The sequence below is a fragment of the Meriones unguiculatus genome, chromosome 6, assembly GCF_030254825.1.
Source record: "Meriones unguiculatus strain TT.TT164.6M chromosome 6, Bangor_MerUng_6.1, whole genome shotgun sequence".
In the NCBI taxonomy this organism is placed as follows: Eukaryota; Metazoa; Chordata; class Mammalia; order Rodentia; family Muridae; genus Meriones; species Meriones unguiculatus.
Genome location: NC_083354.1, coordinates 132,184,026 through 132,201,185, shown reverse-complemented (window position 1 = coordinate 132,201,185; position 17,160 = coordinate 132,184,026). Strand labels below are relative to the sequence as shown.

Sequence of the window (17,160 nt, the reverse complement as noted above, 5' to 3'; positions counted from 1 at the left end):
GCAAGAGCAGCCAGTGCCGAGCCATCTTACCAGCCTCCAAAATGTTTATTTAATCTACCACCTAAATCCAATCTTTTATCATCCTTTGCCTAAATCAGGACCACAGATTTCTAACTCCTATCTCTTCTTTCCCTTTTCAACACATTTTCCTATACACAACTGAAAGAACCTGTAAAAACTAAAATGCTATCAGTTCCTTATTTAAATTTTTTGATGGCTTCCCACTTTATTTAACATCAAATCAGATATTTATGATGATGAATGAGGCTGAGAATAATCACATCTTTGCCTCTTTATTCTTTTCTCCAGTTGGCTTCCTCATGTCGAGCCCTTTGCTGACTGGTCTTTTCTGAGATGGCCAACCCCCTGAGCTCTGGCACTCATTTTGTGGCCATCATACACGCTCTTCATTATTTTTCTGTTGGAATTTCTTATCCTGGAGTCTCCTGACTTTTAAGGGTTTTGTTGTTGTTTGCCTGTTTGTTTTATGGGGGTGCTTCCGTGTGTGTGTTCATATGCATTGGTGGGTAGGTATGATGCCATGGTATGTGTGTGTGGAGGTCGGAGAACTTTAGGGAAATGTTTCTCTCCTTCAAGTTTTCCACAGATTTTCCCTGTTGCACTCTCCCCAGCCCTCCCCTTAGGCTTGAGTGTCACTGCATTGCCACACTGCTCGACTTTAGTGGATACCATTCATATCTGCAGTTACATGACAACACCCCCTCAAAAACTCCTCCATTCTTAAGGAGGTGCTTTGTATTCACCTTTCCCAGAACACTCTGTCTTTGCCTAATAACTACACCCACACTTTAGAACATTTTGTTGTTGTTGTTTTATGTTGGTCTTATTCATCTAACCATGTTCTTTGAAAGAAGAGAGCTTATCTTTTAGAGAGATGACTGCTCTCTCTCTAAGTTTAATTTAAATCATAAAAAGGTAAAAACATAGCTAGGCAAATGGAGCTATACGTTTTTATTGGCATACAAGCATTTGGCTACCCACATGTAGGGAAGGCAAAGGAACTGAAACCCAAAGATAACCGCTCCCCTACTCAATACCCATGAAGAAATACATCCTCATAACCCCAGGGTAGTTTGCCCGAAGACTCATTCTACTCATTCTTTTCATTCTACTGATGGAGAACAGAGAATTACTGCACTGCTCACCACAAAGTGAGCATCTACTATTTGTTTGTTAAGTGAACAAATCCCATCTGGGGCAATTACTTCATGAGCACCACAACAGACTACTGTACCGAAGGAGGCAAACTGGGACTCAGGATCTGCCTTGAGCGCCATATTCTCTGAATGTAGGGGTCGGGGGTATGTGGAGGAGATAGCTACATCACCCTGCATCTGCAGGGTCATTTGGCATCAATACCAGTCAGGATTCAATGCAAAACATGTTAGCGAGAAACTGCTCAACTAAATAAAGCTTCATTCCTGAGAGCTACAAACACAACTACCTGAAGAAGACAATTGAAAGCACAGGAAAATTCATTGAGATTTCCTCATGATTCCTCACCCCTCCCGCAAATGCCAATCCAAAACTGACAAGGACTCTCAATCCAGTTTGCTTGCCTGTTCAATCACTTCACATCTACCATAAAACTCACAGGACCCTAAAATACATAAAGGAATTAACTTTCACATTGATTGAATTCATTAAAAGAGGGGGAATGGAAAAATGAATTATCATGAGAGATTTCTGTTGCCTGCACTGTTGTTCACTCAATTAATTAAAGCATCTCACTTTCAAAGTATTCAAGCCAGCAGATTGGAGCAGAAGCTCTCCGTATAACAATTAATGGATATATTAAGGAGTGAAAGACATGATGTAGGAAGAAAGAGGATAGAAACTATTTCAAACATTTGCAATGGGATCTAAGGTTAACTCCAAAGCCCTTGTCATCACTTAGCCCAGGTTTGTGCACCAACTCAAAGCCACAAACCTTTCCTCCCATCAGGAACAGTTGTACAGATAGGATGCTAAGAAGCTAAAGGAATATGTATCAATATATCCATAAATAATTACTCAAGGAGTCTCTTGTTTACTATGTGATGCCAATATCTCCTAATTATTAGGTGACATTTAATTTTGTTTGTTGAGCGAACAAATCCCATCTCAGTCAATAATTGTGTCAACACCACAGTTGACCACTGGGGATCTGCCTTAAGCATAGTGTTCCCTGAGTGGGGTGGCTGGGGTGGGTGGGAGAGCCAGATTGCCCTGCATCTGCAGTGACATTTGACATCATGCTGCCAGTCAGGATTCAACAGAAAGAAGTGTTAGCTTGAAACAAACCAACGGAACAGTTTTCTTCACTTAAATATGGAGGTCTTGGGGAAGAAGAGATGGGGATGGGGGAGGGAGAGAGGGAGGGAAAAAAAGAAGGCAGGAAGAGAGAGAGAGAAGGATGTTTCGGTATGGACTCATTTGGACATAGGTTAAAATTAAGAAGCAATGTTCCAAAACAAGCTGAAAGCCACATGAATGCTGTCTGCGATGAATGCAGTCTGTAACCGCAGTTCTCTTTCAGGGTGAGGAATGGGTGAACTGTCATGTACCAGCACTGTTTTCTCAGCGGCATCCTCTCTGCTCAGTCACTTGAATAGCAAAGCAGTTCCGTATGCCTCATTGCAAACTGTCTCATTGCTTTTCTGAAGAGAAGCTTCTACATAGACTACCAAGTCTTCCCAATAGGTCAGTATGCCCCACTCAGATGAGGCAAGGTTGCTTCTGTGTTTGCTAAGCTGTCCCTGGCTGCTTGCTTGCTCTTGTCTAAATGACTGCAGACAAGCACCCGTTCAGTAGTCTGCTGCAAGCTCTTTCTAGTTTTGTCACTGCTTTGTCATAGTCACTGGGAACTGTAAGTTTTATCATACCCTTTGCCTATTGCATCCCCTGAGATGCTGTTTTCTGGGAGCTGTAAGTAGGAGCTTGTGTTTAGAACCATTTCTGCGATAAGAGCGATCGGCAATCAGAGCAAAGAGCACCTGCTCTTTGTTATGTTTCTTTGGATTCTTAGTGTGCTTTTCAGCTTGATGGGTTATTCTGTTTCCTGGGAGTTGTTATTTCTTTGTTAAGTAACTGCTGAGTGTGTGAGGGATTGGAATAATATTATCATTGTTGACAGAAAGCAGTGGGGCTGAATCAGCGGACAGACATGTCCTCTAAATGGATATTTTTAAATCTTATGACAATATATAGAAATCTTGGGTGCTAGACTCCCCCCCCCCCCAGCAAACTGCATTGCTTGGATTGCTGTAAACCTTGGGTTGCCTCTGTTCACTGAATATGTGTGAAGTGTCAAAGAGTAGAAGATATTTTCTTCCCAATGTTCTGCCAAATCTCAGCTTGAAGTTAACAATTTGGCTGACTGCATTTCCCCTTTCTCTTTTATTTGGATGAATTTTGAGGTTCCTGTTTGTCTAGTTTGCTTGATGTTGCTATGATGAAGAGCATGTCCAAAAGCAACTTCGTGAGTAATAGTTCATTTGGCTTACACATTCCGTAACATGTAACGGAGTCTATCCATTATTGAGGAAACCAAGGCAGGAACTCAAGCCAGGCAGGAAGCTGGAAGCAGGAACTGAAACAGAGGCCGTGGAGGAGTGCAGCTTAGTGGCTTGCTTCTCATGGCTCATTCCGTTCCTTTGCCTATACAACCCAGGACCACTTGCCGAGGGGTGGATAGTGCCCTGTAGCATGGGCCCTCCTATATCAATCATTACTTAAGAAAATGCCCCACAGTCTTGTCTGCAGGTCAGTCTGGTGGAGACATCTTGATTGAGATTCTCTCTTCCCTAGTTAACTCTAGTTTGCAGAATACTATAACCCCTACACTATCATACATGGTTGTGTTCACAAAAAGGATATATCTCATAACCTTTCCTTATTGTGTAGAAGGAATGTCACAGTGTTCCTCTAAGCTAATTAGTTAGGAAGGGCTCACTGCTAGCTCTTATGGAAACATCAGATAACTTTATAATCAGGCCAAACTGTCCTAATTGTTACTGACAGAACAGTATGGGCAAAGTTCTTTGCTAAGTTAACATGGAACTTTAGATTTGAAGTTGGAAGTCTACTAGTGTCTCTCTTTCTTCCTTCCTTCCTAATTTTATTTACTTTTGTATTGGAAGTATAGCCACAGAGTGACCTCAAACTATAAATCGCTGCCTCAACCTTCCTCCTAAGTGCTTGAATCACAGATATGTACTGACATACCCAAATAAAAAGCCTCATTTTTAAGTAGAAAAATGCATTTGTTTGTGAATATCATGAAATAAATGACACTGACGATAAACTATTCAAGTTCTTTCCTTTTGCAGCCATCACTAGATCATAGCTGCCAGAATGACATTCAATCACTTTGTGACCTCTGACCGAAGCAAGAACTGCAAGTGGCATTTCAATGCACCGTCTCACATCCGGAGGATGATCATGTCTTCTCCTCTTCCCAAAGAGCTGAGACAGAAGTATAATGTTCGCTCCATGCCCATTCGAAAGGATGATGACATTGAGGTTGTCCGAGGACACTACAAAGGCCAGCAGATTGGCAAAGTGGCCCATGTGTTCAGGAAGAAATACATCATCTACACTGAGTGAGCACAGGGAGAAAAGGTGAACAGCACAACCGTCCATGTGGGCATCCTCCCCAGCAGGGTGGTTATCACCAGGCTAAAGCTGGACAAAGACAGCAAGAAGATCATGGAGAGGAAAGCCAAGTCTCGACAAGTAGGAAAAGAGAAGGGCTAACACAAGGAAGAAAAGATTGAGAAGATGCAGGAGTAGAGGCCTCTCCTATACAACTTTCATTAAAGACTGTTTCAGTTAAAAAGAGAAAAGATAGAAAGAATAAACTGTCCACTCAACCCCTTGCCCCTTACCACCTGCAGCAGGCAGGGAGAGCTGGCCCTGAGGGGTCATGAAAACAGAAGAGCTGGCTCTGTCTTTCACCTGCTGCAGCACTCAGGAGAGCGGCACAGTAGAGGGGACCCTAGTGGTGGGGGCACCAGTTAGTTGGAGTTTGTGGGTACTGGAGAGCTGGCCCCACAACTAGTCTGCCATGGGCTGGCATCCCCCACTCCCCATTGCATCCTCCCAAGCTTTGTCACTTGTGGTAGGTGGAAGAGCTGGCCCATCCCTTGCCTGCTGAGAGCAGGCAGCACAATAGAGCTGGTTCTGATGGTGGGGCTGGGGCAGTAGATGAGCTAGCATGGAGTGATGGAGAGCTTGTCTGGTGGTTGAGTGCAGGAGAGCTGGTGGGCTGATCAGTTCAGCCTGTCCCCCAGGCCCAGATCCAGGGCCTTGAGCTGGCCCATCCCAACATCTACCCCATCTACGAACTGTTGGGGTATGTGAAGAGGCCCATCCAAAGCTGCAAGATCTCCACAACACAGGGCAACAACAGAATATCCAAGAGGAGTCCTGATGAGGATCCAGTATTGGTGGTGGAGCAGAAGCCAGAGACCTGGAACCAGACCAAGGAGTCACTGCAATAAACATTGGCAAGCTAAGAAGTGTGGACAAAAGGTTATACTGTGGGGCACACAGTGACACACTGCAGCTTCCACAATGGGATCTTTTTTTCTTCCTCTTTGGAGGGAGGTTGCAAGGGCAGAGGATGGATAAGAAGGGATGGGGAGATGAGTGGGATTCATTTGCGTGATGTGAAATTCACAAATAATCAATAAAAAGTTAAATAAAAAAGAAAACTAGAGAAAGAACAAATCATATCCAATGCTAGTGAGAGTGAGGAAATAGTAAATGTGAAAACAGAAACCCAATTAAAAAAAAAAAAGAATAAACTATTTGTGGGAAGTACTGCTGTGAATTTGTCTTTGCTCAGAGCTTCATGCTACAGTTTTCTCACACTAATTCTCACAGCATGGAATCAGCCCATGTATACTCCTTTTATAGCTAGTGCTCAGGTTAAGACTGATTTATCTGTAAGCCAGGAAACTGACTTTAAGCCAACCCAGGGGAACAAGGGAGTGTGCTGAAAAGGGCTGCTCTCAGAACAATTGTTTGTTCAGGTCCAAAATGTCAACTCTAAATACACACATCCAAGTAACATTTTATGAACTCAACAGATCTTATTTGGGAATATATACAAAATGACAACTGATGAGAAAAAGAGGCCATGAATTTGAAGGATAGTGGGGAGGGTATATGGGAGGGTTTGGCAAGAGGAAAGGAAAGGAAGACCCTTAATAGTTAAATTATAAACTGAAAAATAAACAATTATTTTAAAAAGCAGAATACACAGGGAGAGAAAAGAAAAGGAAGCTTCGGATCCAGAGAAGTGATTAGGGGTAATTGGGAACTTCTCTGTTACACATCAATGACTTGGCTCAAAAAACAAACAAAACAAAACAAAACAAAACAAAAAAAAAACCTTTGCATTTCTGTACATACATCTTAGTTCATTTTTAAATGCTTGGGAAGGGAATATCCTATTGGCCCAGATACATTTAGCATCTCTGTCCTTGGATTAAATGCCAAGGACATGAGCAGAGCATGAAAGGGAAGGCAATATCAACAAGGCCTCTCAGATAGTGATGGTATTCTCAAAGCAACTCCAGTTTGGATTAATTGTTATTAGCAAGCTCATAGCTCTGTTCTGGCTGCAGGTGGCCATAAGCAGAACAATGGTCTTCATAATGTCACCTTCTCAAATGATTACTTTCAACATTCTATTTTAAGCACATACGTGCGCTCAGAAGATGTATAGGAAGATGAGCTCCCACTCAAGTAAGAGAAGCAGAAGTAAAAGTGGTGAGCATCAGAGCAGGCGTGATGAGACTTTTAAAAGAAGTTATTTACATATACATATATAATAACTTATTAAGACCTTTGGTCATAAATGTCAATATGCATATTCTTTCTGTTTGTCTTTTTGTTTTTGTGGTTATTATTGTTTTGTTTTGTTTTGTTTTTGAGACAGGATTTCTCTGTGTAGCCTGGGCTGTCCTAGATTTGCTTTGTAGACCAGGCTGGTCTCAAACTCACATAGATCCTTCTGCCTCTGCCTCCCAGAGTAGAGTGCTGGGATCATAGGGGAGCATCACTGTACCCGTATGCATATTCTTGAAGGGCTTTTCAGAGAAATTGTTCCAAAGGGAAGCATGTTTGGGTTGAGATCAGGATGCAAGGATTTTGTTCTAAAATGGGAAGAACGTGTGCCCTATAGAACAAGTGCATCACAGAGCCTACACTACGTACAAGGAAAAATAGCTGATTTGGGAGACTCAAATAATTCAGTACTGTTAGGGCTTTGAAATCTGAAGATTATGAAACATGAGCCTGAAGGGAGACACAGCACAGTTCCCAAACTTTCTATTATGCAACACGAAAACGAATGAGTGGTCTTGAAGTTTTAGACAATGCAAAGCCTTTGTAGGATTTATGATCTGGAGACATGATATGATCAAGACAAGTTTTGGAGTAACCATGTCATCAGCAATCTAGAAGAGTGCTTGAATGAATGAAGGCTGGAGCTAAGACTGCTGAAGTGATGAAGAAAAGAGATTACCAATTTTCTCTCTTGGGTAAAGATGCATAGTGATGTCATTAGCTGAGTTAAAGAAACAAGGAGAATGCTGAAACCATTTTGAGATCTAGTACATGCATGAGTTTGTGGTTAAGAAAGGAGAGAAAGAAACAGTTTTGTATTTGAATCAACAGTACAATATAGCTGTCCAAAGGCTGGCCACTGAAGTTTAACACTTAGATTAAACACAGGTGCTAGAAGGAGTCTTGGCAACAACAATACAAAACAGATAAAAAGAAAACTGAGTTGGAAGATCAACAACCCAGATGTACCTCAGTTGAAGAATGGATACAGAAATTGTATGCATTTACACAATGGAATTTACACAATGGAATACTACTCAGCAATTAAAAACAAGGAAATCATGAAATTTGCAGGCAAATGGTGGGATCTAGAAAAGATCATCCTGAGTGAGGTATCCCACAAGCAGAAAAGACACACATGGTATATAATCACTAATAAGTGGATATTAGACATATAATATAGGATAATCATACTAAAATCTGTATACCTAAGGAAGCTAATCAAGAAGGAGGATCCTGGGTAAGATGCTCAATCTTCATTCAGAAAGGCAAATGGGATGGACATCGGAAGTGGGAGAAAACAGGGAACAGGACAGGAGCCTACCACAGAGGGCCTCTGAAAGATTCTACCCAGCAGGGTATTAAAGCAGATGCCGAGACTCATAGCCAAACTTTAGGCAGAATACAGGGAATCTTAGGAAAGAAGAGGGAGATAGGAAGACCTGGAATGGATAGGAGGTCCACAAGGAGAGCAACAGAACCAAAATATCTGAGACTGATACTCCAAACAAGGACCATGCATGGAGATAACCTAGAACTCCTGCACAAATGTATCCCATGCAACTCAGTGTCCAAGAGGGTTCCCCAGTAATAAGAACAGGGACTGTCTTTGACATGAACTCATGGGCTGGCTCTTTGATCACCTCCACTTGAGGGGAGGGGCAGCCTTACCAGGCCACAGAGGAAGACAATGAAGCCAGTCCTGATGAGACCTGATAGACTAAGGTCAGAGGGAAGGGGAGGAGGACAGCCTCTATCAGTGGACTGGGAGAGGAGCATAGGAGAAGAGGGAGGGAGAAAGAGTGGAATGGGAGGGGATGGGAAAGGGGGCTACAGCTGGGATACAAAGTGAATAAACTGTAATTAATAAAAATAAAATTAAAATTAAAAAAGAAAGAGGGGGGATATGTTTAAAGAAAGAATAAGAAGAAGAACAGTGAGGAGTAGACTCACAAAAGCAAGCAGAGGAATGGGAATGAGGATTTAAAAAAGATGTAGCCACCAGCTAGGATGAGATACAGGTGGCAGTCCTTTCGTGGAATAGGTGTGGGGTTGAACTGCATCTGGCTCCATTATCAGCTGGTTCTTTCTGCACTCTCTTCTGCCTCTTATTGTCTAAGATGGCTCTGAAAATCCAACTCAGGGTCAAGGAGAGCGACAATCCCTTTAAGATAGTTATACAGCTCTTCTACTTATAGTTGGTTGACAGCACCTCACCCTGGGGCTTCAGCTGACTTGGCTAGAAAGTGTAGGCAGCTCTTTTTCACTAAAGGGAAGTGGTTAGCGCATGCCAAGAAGCTCCTAGTTAGATATTAGATGATTTGAATGACACTGGGACTGGGTCCCTCATCTTTAATCAACAGCCTGTAAAACTACAGGCTGAAACTGTAGGAATTCAATTACTGGTCAGAAGACCCAGGCTTGAGTTCTATCTCCAAGCCCTGGAGAATAGAGAACAAGCAGGAGTCACTGTTCTAATATGTGACAAACGAGATTTGTGCTGGCTAGTTTTATGTCAGCTTGACACAAGCTGCAGTAAGAATCTGAGAAGAAGGAACCTCAATTGAGAAAATGCCTCCATAAAATAAGGCTGCAGGCAAGCCTGTGGGCATTTTCTTAATTAGCAATTATGGAATGGCCTAGTCCATTGCTGGTGGGGCCACTCCTAAACTGGTGGTCCTGAGTTCTATAAAAAAGTAGGCTGAGCAAGCCATAGAGAGCAAGCCAGTTAGCAGCATTCCTTTCTCCATGACCTCTGTACCAGTTTATGCTTTTAGGTGTCTGCCCTGTTTGAGTTCCTGCCCTGACTTCTTCCAGTGAAGAAAAATGTAAGACAAATAAATCCTTCCTTTACAAGTTGTTTGTGCATGGTGTTTATCACAGTAGCAGCAACCCAGACTAAGACAAGATTTTCAAAGCAAAATTAGCCAGAAGAGATGAAGAAACTCAGTTCACAGTTTTAAGACAGGAGTCCATGAAGAGGCTGTTACAGTTTTAAGCACAGACATCAAATATGGGCACACCCAATATCATTAAACAAATAAGGATACAGAGAGACAGATTCACTCCAAAACAATAACAGTGCGAGACCTCAACCCAACCTTCAACAATAGACAAATCACGCCAACAAAATAATCAACAGAGACTATCTCAGTTAAATGACACCGTAGATTGAATGCACGTGAGAGACATTGACATACAAACAGCGTAGAGTACACATTCTTCTCAGAAGCCTGTGGCGCTGTCTCCAAAACAGATCAGATAAAGGACACAAAGCAAGTCTGAGGATATTGGAAAACTGAATTTTTTAAAAACAGTACTCTACCTGGCAACAATGGAATTAAAATGCAGAGTGTATATAAACGCATGGAGACTGAACAGCACTCTCTTGAATGCTGATGGGTTATTGAAAGAAACAATAAGGGAACTTTAAAAAAAAATACTGCAATCAATCCGGGTGCGGTGGCACACGCCTGTAATCCCAGCACTCTGGGGGGCAGAGGCAGGAGGATCTCTGTGAGATTGAGACCAGCCTGGTCTATAAAGAGAGTCCAGAGCAGCCAAGGCTACACAGAGAAACCTGTCTGGAAAAAAAATACTACAATCAAATAAAAAAATGAAAACATCACACTGAAACTGATACAACACTATGAAAGTAGCCCAAGAAAGACTTTTACATTTATAGGTGTAAGCAACTATAGTTAAGAGATGGGGGGGGGCTTCAAATAAATAATGGTATACATTAAAGCCTGGAAAAAACATAAACAAACAAAATCAGTAAACAAAAAGAAGTAATTAAGATCATGGCAGAAGTTAATGAAATGAGAAAAACCAAAACAAACTACAAAGAATTATTGAAATAGAGTTGAATCTTTGAAAAGATAAGCAAAATCAATTTACAAATTAACCAAAACAGAAAAAGACCCAAATCAATAAAGTTAGGTATGAAAACATTAACATTACAACAGACATGAAAGAAACTGAGAAAAGTGTGGGACATACCATATTTTATACTACAGTAAATCGGGAAACCTAAAAGAAATGATGGTTTTTTAGATCGTTATGATCTACCAAAATTAAACTTAAGATGAGATAAATAATTTAGACACATCTATAACAGGTAATAAGACTGAAGCAATAATAAATAAGTAAATAAAAATTCCCATTTAAAATGTCCAGACCCAGACCCAGATAGATTCAAACTCCATCAGACCTTTAAAGAAATTGGCACCTGGTTTTCTCAAATTGAAGAGGTCTATGGAGACCTTCTGCTCTTACCAGGTCCTCACCCCACCTTCCACGAACAGTGGTGTGCACAAACAGCAAAGAGTACTAGATGGAGCTATTTTATTTGTCAGTTCAGAAGTAACAGGCTTTAGAGTGCCAAAACAACTGAAAACAGACTGCCACACAGGACTTAAAAGAAACAGTTTGAATTCCCAGTAGCAGTAAGATGCTTTCTCAGAAAGCGTTTCAACTCAAGAGCTCTCAGGAGCTTTGATATGCCAGCTTAGTGCAGGTCAGGACTGCAGCTTCCCACGCAGAAAGGGAAAGTGTAAGAACTCAGTAGCAGCTGGTGGTGCAGGCTGGGAGAGGCTGCAGTGACAATTCCCTTTTGCAAGAGTGTGGACTCTTGGAGGATAAGCAGGAAAGAGTCCCTCTACTGCAGTCATTAGGGAAGTCCTGTACCAGGGGAGCCTCTGGAGAACCTATCACCAACAGGTCTTCGCTCTGTACTGTGAGTCACTGAGGCTCTAAGGTCTTTGGCTTCTCCCTCTAAGGAGTACAGGAGTCCCTGAAAAGCGGGCTCCAACTCATAGCCAGGAGTTGGGAGCCAGGCTTTGATGTGCCTTTTCTCAGCTTTCCTTCATTGCCTCTTACAAAGTCTGGTCTTCCTGGCTCAGATATCCAAATTTATAGAGGTGCCACTTGGAACATAATTGGCTTAAAATAGGTATACAAAGAAAATGAAGAAACAGGACAAGTAGGATGAGCTAGAAAACCTGGTTGAGAGAGAGGAAGAGTTCTGAGCTTACCCAAAGTTCCAGGAAGCTGACAATCATCATATCTGCCGGTCTGGGTCTCTGCCTAGCTCTCTTTGACAATTTTTTGCATAGTATTAAAGTTAATTATTTTGTGTGGTATTTGTAGACTGAAAATATATCTTGACTATATTTATATTCCCTTGAATCGCTAAGTAACACATAGTAACAGTCAACAATTGAATACAGGAACAAGTGGATGGAGAAGTGATTAGTGGATGAGTCATTCCCCAGAACAATTGTTTAAATACGACTGGAGAACAAGAGGTAACTAGACTGTGGTGGTATGAATAGGAATGGCCCCCATAGGCTCAGACATTTGACTGCTTGGTCATTCTGGAGTGATGCTACTTGACAGGGATTAGGAGGTGTAGCCTTATACACCTTGTTAGGAAGTGTGTCAGGGTGGGCGGGGTGCTTTGAGGCTCAAAGGACCTTAGCCAAGCTCAAAGTCCCTCTCTTTTCCTGTAGCCTGCTGATCAAGATGTAGAATTCTCATCTAGGACCAAGTCAGCCTTTGTGCCGCCATGCTTTCCATCATGACAATAGTGGACCAAACCTCTGAAACTGTAAGCGAGTGTTCTTAAGAGTTGCTATGGTCATGGTGTCTCTTCACAGCCATAGACTAAGAGTAGACTAACACTCTTCTTCCCTACCACCCGTAGAGAAATTAGAGCCATCTTAGATCCCCTAAAAGGGCTTTTGTGGAGTACAAGAGTTTGCCATTGAGAGGGAACATTTGGAAATAAGGAAGAGAAAACAAACAAACAAAAATCAAACAACAATGCTCTGCCTTAACCTATTGTTTTTTTTTGTTTGTTTGTTTTGTTTTGTTTTTTTCTGAAACTGATACTCAACCAAGGACCATTCATGGGTATAACCTAGCCCTGCTCAGATATAGCCCATGGCAGCTTGGTATCAAAGTGGATTCCCTAGTATTGGGAATAGGGACTGTCTCTGACATGAACTCAGTGGCTGGCTCTTTGACCACCTCCCCCTGAGAGGGAAACAGCCTTGCCAGGCCACAGAGGAGGACAATGCAGCCAGCCTGATGAGACCTGATAGGCTAGGGTCAGATGGAAGGAGAGGAGGACCTCCCCTATCAGTGGACTTTGAGAGAGGCTTGGGGGGAGATCAGGGAGAGGTGAGATTGAGAGGGAATGAGAGAGGGGGCTATAGCTGGGATACAAAGTGAATAAACTAATTAATATTAAAAAATTAAAAAAATAAAACATACTATTTATTGACAGATATGAAAATTTTCTGTGTTTATTATAGAACTGAAATTCACCATCTGTCCAAATTAATGTGTAGCTTTATGTAGTGAGTGTGTGTGTGTGTTGTGTGTATGTGTGTGTGTAGGGCCTCCACTTTGTTGCGGGGGGGGGGGGGGGGAGAAAGTACTATTTCCTCAACTTTTAGTGCTTTCCATCTAGAAAAATTTATGTTCACCCTGAACTTGACCAAGCTAGGAGGGAGTGTCAGCACAGATCATTTTGTACCTTATCGAGTCTTTCCCTCCCTTTCCAAGAATGTTCCTTCAAAATAAACGGCACAGTGCGAAAGCTCTTACCATAGAGAAGAACGGAGTGTGGAAGCAGCATGCTCTGGTTCAGCAGTTCCTGTCACAGTCTGTCAGGGACTACTGCACGAAAAGCCATGAACCTATGTGACTTAACAATTAAAATACATTCAATAAATACATTCAACGGATACATTCAACGAAATACATTTCTTACAGTTCTGTGGCTAGGAAACTCCAAGACCAAACACAAATCTGATGTCTTTTGAAGTCTGCTTTCTCATGGAGGGCCACATTCTCTGAGAGATTTGCAGAGCAGAAGTCAGAAAAGGAAGCATGGAGTGACTGTGGGATAGATGAGGGGTGTGTGTAGGTACAAGGTGAGGTCTTTTATGTATGGTCTAGTGTACTCTCTCTTTTCATCTACCCCCCCCCATATGTTGGCTGTATCGGGACATAATTTGGTTATGTTCCTATTGTTAAATATTAAAAAGACAAAATCTTGGTTGACCACGGTGAAAAGATGTGGTATATCAACGATGTTTTAATCTTGGTGGCTTTAGAGATAAAGAGGAGAGAGGAAGAAAGAGAGAAGAGAAATTCCTGGTAATGTTACCAGTGTAGATAAACCTCAAAGGCCCTTGTGACTCAGTGACTGTGGCTTTTCAATAGCATCCTTTCATGAACAGCTTCCCCCCCTCAACCATAGTTAATATGCCCATAATCTCTCAATAGTTTTCCTGAAGAGCAATGAAAGGGGCTACAATGTTAATTGCTTCAAAGCCATATCGCTAAGATTAGCCTTCAGCTCAAAATATTTAAACAGAACTCATTTGCTTCTTTCCAGAGGGCTCCCCACAGATACTGTAATTGCTTTATGTCATTTGAAGTAACTTTCTGCTGACTAAGCATAAAAAATCCAAATATTCCAGCTATTGTTTTTTTCTTAATAAAATATACTTGTATGATTTTTCCCCTTCCCTTTCATCCTTTCCATCTCTCCAACATGTCTCTTTTGCTCTCTCTCAAAATCATGGTCTCTCTTCCTTTACAAAAAGATAGGTAGACGACAGATAGATAGATAGATAGATAGATAGATAAGATAAATAGATTAGATAAATAGATGATAGATACATAATAGGAAGAGAGAGAGAGAGAAAGAAACAAAGAAAGAAAGAAACAAAGAAACAAAGAAAGAAGATGATAGATAGATAAACTGATAGATGGCCTGAATATATAAAAACAACCTATTCTGTCTCTATTGTTACTGGTACATAAATTTCAGAGCTAACTACTTGGTGTTAAATAATCAATTAGGGGAGTCTTCCTAAGGAAGACTATTTCTAATGGATTTCAGCATTTCTTAGTCACCTGTACTTCTTTGTCTAGGGGGCTGAATCCCTGGAAATTTCCCTCTTCTAGTTAGCTTGTCTATTGGCTGTTGTAGTTGTTCATGTCTTGTTAGGCAGCCACATTATTGAGCTACCATGAGTGAAGCTTCCTTACCATTTCCAGAAGACACAAGCTCACGGGAATTGGGCTTTGCTTTGTAAACTATAACATCATCATACCATACCATCCAGCTTAAAAAAAAAAAAACTCCAAAAGGAGAATTGGCTTTGAGGGCAGGCGTGACGTCAGAAAGTATGTAAGCCAGAATCCTTCAGTGAAAAACACTGTGCGTGTTTCCTGTGAGCAAAAGAAAATATTATCTTTCAACGATATGTTTTTCCTTTAAAAATACCGAGCTGTTGTGATAAGATTGGGATCAGCAGTCAATGAAATTCTAGGTGGAATTCTGCTTGTGCTCAGTAAGAGCCTTGAAACCCAGAAATGAAAGACAATTACAGAAGCCACTGGCTTTTATGAGGAACATCTTGTCCTGGTACATTTCGTTTGTTTTAATGAGTTCTGTTTATGGCAAAGTACTGAATGTGTATTACATAAATTGAAATTCGATACTAGATAAGTATGCAATATTATTACATAAAATTCCAGACAAGGTGGGACAAGCTTTAACCTTAATCCAGTTCAAAGAGCTTTCCTACCCGGGGCTCCAGGAATTTCTCAGGCTGTAGCAGAGCCTGCCATCAGCAGAAACACACAGTGTTTGGTGGAAAGCTCATGTCCTAGCATTCTCCGTGCTGTCTTAAGTTGTTGAGTTCCCACAGCATTCATCTGGGCACTGTTCCTGTCTCTTCTAGCAATTTAGCATAACAAATACTCACTAGAGACTCTTTCCTCATCCTGCATACTGTGACTTTCATTACCCATCTGCACCCCGTTCATTTGGTAAACATTTGTTTTATATCTATTATTTACTTGTTTGGTTTTTTTTTTCAATTTTGTAGAACATTTAAAAAAACTTTGTCAATGTCTCCACTTTGCGTACCCTCCTTAGGCTAAATCATGGGTGTTGGCAGTATGGTTATTTAAAACAATAGGGATTTTAGTTTAACATAAAATTGGCATTTACCACGTATCAATAACTGACTTTTTATTTTTAGTCTATTGTTTCGTTTAATTCTCATTTTAAGGAATCTTATTCTCAGCTAGGTTTATGACTGTAGACCCAGATCTCAGGAAGCTGAGATAGGAGTATTAGGACAGGCTAGGGTATACAGTGAGACCCAGTCAAAAAACAAAGAGAGAAAGAGAAAGGAAGGAAGAAAGGAAGGTAGAAGGGAGGGATGGAGGGAGGAAGGGAGGGAGGGAGGGAAGGAAGAAAGGAAGGAAGGAAGGAAGGAAGGAAGGAAGGAAGGAAGGAAGGAAGGAAGGAAGGAAGAAAAATTAGCTCAGGGGGGTAAAGGCCAATCTATAGATGGTTAACAGGTTTTAAAGAGAATTGTCACTATCTTTCATTGCTGTTGTGGTCTGACTGTGAAATGGCCTCCACAGGCTCAAATGTTGGAAAACTCAGTTCCCAGCTGGTCGTGCTGTTTGGGAGCCTTGAAAAGGTAAAGTCTTGTTGGATGAAGTAGGCTGCTAGGCACCAGCTTTGTGGCCCTGTGGGATGTGCTGCCTTCTGTTCACATCCTGTTTCCTGGGCAGCAGACTGTGACCGCTAGCATCTCGCTCCTGCAGCCATGCTTTCCTGGCTGCGGCCTTGTCTCTCTGACCAGTGAACTGTGTTGTGACGGCACTGTAGCCAAAATAAGCCCTTTCTCCCTTAAACCACATTGTCAGGATATTTTTATCACAACAACAGGAAAGATAACTAATATGGTCCTTAGAACACTTCATTTTTCCTCTGTTATTAGCTAAAGTACTTTTGGTTTGAAGGTGAAAAGCTTGCTAAATGTGTCTGTACCCATCTATACTAGGTTCTTGGTTTGTTTTATTGTTTGTTTGTTGTTTGTGTTTTTCTGTTGCTGTGATAAAACACTGGCCAAAACCAATTTGGTAAACAAGGGATTTATCTTAATTTACAGATTCTAGCCCATCATTGAGGAGTTGATGCAGGAACTGAAACAGATTCTATGCCCATCAGTCTAGTACTAGGGAGGTTGAGGCAAGAGGAGTGAGTGCTATGAGTTCAAGGCAGCTTGCACTACAGAGTGAGAACCTGTCTCCAAAATAAACAAAACAACAATAAAAATACCTATTAGGATTGTTTTATGCTGCCAAAAAAGAAAAATTATGGGAGAATTTTTGTTTATTTTCAATCATTAACTTTTATTATAAGAACACATTCACTAGAAAATGGATGAGATAAACAGGAGAATGAAAAAGACATCA

The 17,160-nt window shown here is 41.3% G+C and overlaps 1 pseudogene; it reads left to right on the top strand.

Annotated features, from left to right (window-relative positions):
* Nucleotides 1-4,353: 4,353 nt before the first annotated feature.
* Nucleotides 4,354-5,619, top strand: LOC110565727 (large ribosomal subunit protein uL24-like; annotated as a pseudogene).
* The last annotated feature ends 11,541 nt before the right edge of the window (nt 5,620-17,160 follow it).